At 34.1% G+C, this 6,176-nt stretch overlaps 1 pseudogene; it reads right to left on the bottom strand.

Annotated features, from left to right (window-relative positions):
• Nucleotides 1-2,217: 2,217 nt before the first annotated feature.
• Nucleotides 2,218-3,543, bottom strand: LOC144230133 (eukaryotic translation initiation factor 3 subunit E pseudogene; annotated as a pseudogene).
• Nucleotides 3,544-6,176: the final 2,633 nt, after the last annotated feature.

Genomic DNA, 6,176 nt, shown 5'->3' with positions numbered 1-6,176 from the left:
AAATTGTTTTAATAAACTTTGTAAATGTTGAGAATAAAATAGTAGATGACAGCAGAATGAAAACACAGCCCAGCCCTCTGAGAATGGGCTGCAAACTTACCATGCTACTCCACAAGTCATTTAATATTTTCATTAAAATGGAAAATTTTAACAGGAGTTTCAATTATGTCCATTATGCCCAGGGGACCAACTTTTGAAACTAGGCCAACAGATCTTGACTAACTGATAAAAGCTAAATGGTTTTTTATATTAATTGTACATTATTAAAGCCAGACAGAAATACTTAAAAGAAATTTAAACTGATTGGGTTCCATTTCACTGAGTTCCCACAAGTTCATAATCTGGTACCCACTGTGAATTGATATAGAAATTCCTGTGTATGAAATAAAAAGATAACGTGAAATCAGAATCACAAGAAGTGCAGAATTAACAATAAAAAAGATGCATATACTGCACACTCTCCATTAAATTAGGGCACCATGATAAGTTATGATTCTTCGTAATAACTTATCAAACTATGGTAAAAGATAGTTTATATAACTTGATTGATGACTTACCAAAGTAATGGCATTTTAAGATAATTTTTTTCTCTTTCTTATGAGCACATAATTTCCTGAGACTTGTAAGAACCAAACACTTAAAAAACGGAAAATTATAATCCTGAAAGTCATATATGTTATCCTTGAAGGCTACAGCAGATAACTATTGTTTTTCTTAGCTAGCATCCAATTATCCCTCGTGAAATCATATCCCAGTTTCCCTCTGAGGGAAAACATTCTTCCTCACATTGAATTCAAGACATTTGTGGAATTCACTTATTAATTAAGGACTACCATTTTGTTAACCACTGTGATTGGTTCACTGGTGTATATTTATGCTACTAGAACCAAAGGTACACCATGAGCCTTCTGCTGTAGATACTGGGAATGGAAAAAAAAACAAAAAACAAAAAACAAAAAAACTAATACTTGCCTTTGAACTGAAATCGGAAGGATGTGGGGTGTTTCAACTACTGCTGCCATGTTGTTACCATGCAAAGCCAGAGGCTGGAGTCTAACACAGTAAAAAACAGAGCCAGGACATCAAGAGATGCCAAAGATTGAGAGCTCTGTTTATTTCTAAATACAGCTGCCTCAAGTCAACCCTACTCCCAACAGCTTTCTCTCACCTACAGAAAAATTGGATTCAAAACAAAACTTCTTAAATGATAAAAAAGGAATAGTGTATTCTATATAGGAATAATTTAAGTTAATTAATACATTCATTAATTTAATTTAATATTTGCAACCTATCCATTAGATGTCTGGCAGTATGGCAAGTGCTAAAACCTGATTTAGAATCCATTTTGAATGATTTTATCTTCCATTAGGACATCAAGCCTTCTTAAACCAAAGATGTACTTGCCTGATATAATTTGAAGTTTCTATACCAAAATAATTTTAGCATTGAAACAGAATTCTTATAGAAGCCTTATAGATAAATGTTATTGCTCTGTAGTCATGTTTGATACACTAACACTACGTAATATGTCATCTCTGTAAAATGTCTCATTACATGGAAACATCAAAAAAATTAGTCATGAGTTAATATAATATTTTCAGAACTGATTGATTGACTAGATAGATTCCTTAAAAACAAAACAAAACAAAAAAATATTAATAATATCTTAAAACACAATGAATACATTGTTTATTAGGTAACACATAGACTCTGGGAGAATATCTAGCTCTAACGGTTATAATAGTATGACTTTGTCGAATTTCTTAACCTTTAAGACATTATTCTCTCACTTGTAAAGTGAAGGAAATCACACAAACTGTATGGATTTTGTGAGGATGTAAGTTATAAGGAATATATAGCATGTAGTACATGACCTGACAGTATCATTCAATAAATACTGGTTTAAAATTATTATCAAAATAATGTAGTATTAGAATGAGATAAGTTGGGAGGTTTGGAAGACAAAAACATGAACATTGAAATAAAAAATAACATGGCTTAATTTTTCTCACAGTTTCAGTAATTGTTCCATGATTTTATACATGGACGCTTATTACATTCTTTCTTTTTTCTGAAACACAGCCAATTTTATTCAAATTCCCCCTAATTTACACTCAATATGTTCATTGTTTCTAAAATGTCTGTCATCCTTTATATAACGATTTTATTATTTCATCTTTATTTTATAGTTTTTTCATCTTGTCTTTCTATAGTTTTTCAGCAGAAGACAGAGTCCTGAGTTATCCAGATAGGAGACTCTGACTTAACTAGTCTGATTAAGTTTCTTATCACTATTCATGGCCAATGTCTGGCTTCTAAACGAAAGGCTTTTGGTCTTTTCAATCACTTGCTGATAGGGTAAGACTGCATTGTTACCCATAACCCCATGACCTAATTTAGAATCAAACTTGGCATCCGGTCTAGCATTTCTAAGCAAATTTACAATCCATCTTTCTTCGGGAATCATGTATCTTACGGAGATTGGGTCTTTATATGTGTAAGACTCCTGTTGAATAACTTTAAACAGTCTCAAATATGAAGAGACCAGCATTTTCAATGAAATCCTCAAGACAAGCTACCAAGAAGCCATTCACAAGTCCTGATTCACATCCCCTCAGCTTTTTCTGGGCCCTATCAAAGTCAAAGTTAACATGCAAGCAAACATTCAACAAATTTTGTTATTGGGTCTTTATATGTGTAAGACTCCTGTTGAATAACTTTAACCAGATCTTTTAGCACTTTTCCGTGTTTTCAAACGTCTTTGCTCTGATGGCTGTAGTCAAATAGCACAGAGTATGTGGATGCATGGTCTGAATTGCGTTAAGATACTGTGGCTGGTAAAGGAAGAGATCGCTAATGTTATCAAGCCCTTTGGGTGGTTGAAGAAAACAGAGACTCAACAGTGGATGAGCCACGTTCACCGTTGAAGAGACACAAGTAGGGGAACTCACAGAATTATATTATATGGTCTCTCTTAATCATGTAAGGCCTTCCATAGCTGCATCCCAATTCTGCATTACGATCTCAAAGGCCAGTTTTCCCGAGTGAACTCAAAGCATTTCTATCTGTTGCTGGAACCAAACATTGTAAAGAAGTAAAGATATTCTGCTGCTCCAGAGTAATTCCTACATTCATATTAGAAATTTGCATCCGTATACAGCGTATTCCTGTCCAAAACCATGCTTGTCCACTACGTAGTCAAACAGAATCCAACCATCTCTGATTGACTACATCTGCCTTGTAGTTTCCGGAGCTTCAAACATCTTCACAACTGGTTCCGTTTCTGCCCGAAGCAGTTTCAGTTGTGCAACAACTACGGTTCTTTTTTTCACTCAAAGCATGTGGAGTATCATCCGACTAATGTTTTTTGTACATATCCATAGCAAAGTCTACCATGCTAGTATCACTAAGACGTTCCAATTTCCCTTGTAATAAAGCTTTGTCATTATATATCTCTTCTGTGGAGGGAAACTCGAGCCGCGAAAAGCCTAGATGCCGATACAAAACATGCGTGATGTGAGTAGTCAAGTCGTATTCCACCATTTTGCCAAGGAAAGAGACATTTTATATTATTTCTTTAAAAATTTAGATAATTAAAATTTTGGCACCATTCCTAAAATATTTCTAACTATTATAAAATTGAGAAAATGCAACTATATAGAATTAATTTATAACAGATTATTTTCTTTAATATCTTTAATATCTTGTTAAGTATGACATACAAGAAACTTATTATATTACTTAAGCTGTGAAGCACTGATAGAGTCCAAAAGTCAAATATATTTTTTTAAAAAAGATAGTCCTCATTCTCATTTTATGATATGATGGAGAAAACAGAAGAAAAATTGAACAGTAAATGAATCGTACGTAGTCTTTAAGTAAATGCAGTATTTTTGGTCAAAATGCCTGTTTTTCAAAAGACTACTAAGTGGCACTTAAAAAGTCTGTGCTTTCTTAGGACAGATAAGATTTATATTTAAATGGAAAAGTACATTAGTCAGTGGAGATCACAGGGCATTTTGATGGATTCCAGTTTTCTCAGCTTTACTTTTGGGAATACACTAATATCATTTAACCAGAGAAATACTGAAACTGTGTTAGCTGCTTCCAAGTTCTATGTGAAGTATTTTACATTATTTAATGTGCAGCATTTGTTCTAATTCTTACTTACAAACCAGTTGTTATATGTAAACTTGGATTTTTAACTGAGGTTTAGCTTATATGACAAATGATATTTTGATATCTTATTTTAAGGCACTTTAAAAGATTTTAAAACTTGTGCTTCTTTCTCAGTTCTATCTATTAATTATAATAGGTCAACTTGTTTATGTAAGCATTTATCTTGCTGTTTTTACTGCCCTCATCTAATTTCTAAAAAGTTAGTTTTTTCTGTATATTCTACAGTGAACATACTGTTTTCACTATACATAAAAAGCATTTTATCAAAGATATTCCTTACATTAATTAATCCTCCAGTTACAGTAGTATATTAAAGGAAAAGACAGACTCTTGATTTTGGCTCAGGTCATGATCTCAGGGCTCGTGAGCTCGAGCCCTGCATAGGGCTCTATGCTGACAGCATAGAGCGTGCTTGGGATTTTGTCTCTCTCTCTCTCTCTCTCTCTACCACCCCTGCTCACATGTGGCAAAATCTTTTTCTCAAAATCTATAGACTTTTTTTATAAATAAACATTTTTAATTGCATAAAGGAAAAGACATAGCATAGCAAATACCAGTTTTTACCCTTTTGTGCAGTAATAGCTAAGTACTAAAGATAAATGATATTTATTGACCAGCTCTATAGAATTTATGGCTTTATAGATTATTAAATACTTGCATCTCATCAACTTCTATCAATAGTTAAAGACCAGTTCTAATTTTCAAACATACTCCTAATCAAAGTAGAGTAAATGATACATATGCAAGGTGCAAAGGAATAACATGCATGTGTAACTACTCAGGCTGTATGTGTTAAAATGTAGCTTGATGAAATAGAGATCTTATCAACAACAGTTAATGAATGTGTATAAACACAAACACCATTACCATTGAATTCCAGATCTGTTTTTCTCTTACTATGTACACAAACTTTCCTCCTTTATTCTCAGCCATGTTATATACAAGTATGGCTCTGCTGAATTTGCTCTTTTCAATCTGCAACCAAAGCTATGAATAGGAGAAGTAGGGGGGGAAGTGGGAATGAGAACACAGAGAATGAGAAGTAAAATATGGCCAGAAAATGATTTTGTGATTTTTTTAATGTATAGTACTTTGTGAAAATGTATACACAACTCAAATGACTTTGCATCATTGGCAGTGATGGTCGCACATTGGCAATCTTTCTTGTCTTTTTAAACTCTGCATCAATTCCCAGTCTACATGATTTAAGCATGTTTATGTCCCTGTTTCTTTGTGATGCTACTAAAGAAATTACCACCATTGTCCACAATCACACTCAGCCTGACAGCTCCAATGTTGTCTTCCTTCACCTGCAAATTTTCCAGCTTTTCCTATAGGCATAAAACCAGTACCACTGAGAGAAGTTCTCATTTTTGTTCTCTTTGCTCATGTTGTAGATAAATATTATAATGCTCCTTCTACTCCTAGTGAAGGAAAACAATTTTCACTCCATTCCCTGTGAGAGAAAGGTCCCTTTCTCTAATCCTACCTTATTTATTCCTCCCGACAGAATGAATAGAATGAGTGACTGTCTCATTCATGACATTGGAAAAATGCCCAATATGGATGCCCTGCTTACTCTTTTTAGTCCTTTCTCCTCTCCTTTAGAGCTACCTTCCTGATGTCTTTTCCCCTTGAACAATAAACTCCCAGGGAATCGAGGCAGGCCAGGGAATGAGGATGGCTGCTTACTCTGTAACAGTGTGGGGGAGTTCGCATACAGGTGGGGTGGGGAAATAGAAAGTATGCGTTGGCCTCACTTTCTCCCTGTGACTGCTCTCCAGCTTGTTCTGATCTTTCCCTCCCTTACTGTAGGAACTATTTTCCCACTGGCTTAGAACACTTGTAGCGTATATAGAATATGGAAGCTCCAGGCTTAAAAATCCCAACTTAGAAATGCCTATTCTAATTCTTGTGATATTACAAAGAATACATACTATTTTCCCCCAGAATAACACCAGTATTTCAAATAAAAAAAAAAAAAAAGAAGAAGATAC

The sequence above is a fragment of the Crocuta crocuta genome, unplaced genomic scaffold, assembly GCF_008692635.1.
Source record: "Crocuta crocuta isolate KB4526 unplaced genomic scaffold, BGI_CrCroc_1.0 scaffold83, whole genome shotgun sequence".
NCBI lineage: Eukaryota > Metazoa > Chordata > Mammalia > Carnivora > Hyaenidae > Crocuta > Crocuta crocuta.
The sequence above is the reverse complement of the archived record's forward strand: the minus strand, read 5'-3'. Positions and strand labels throughout refer to the sequence as shown.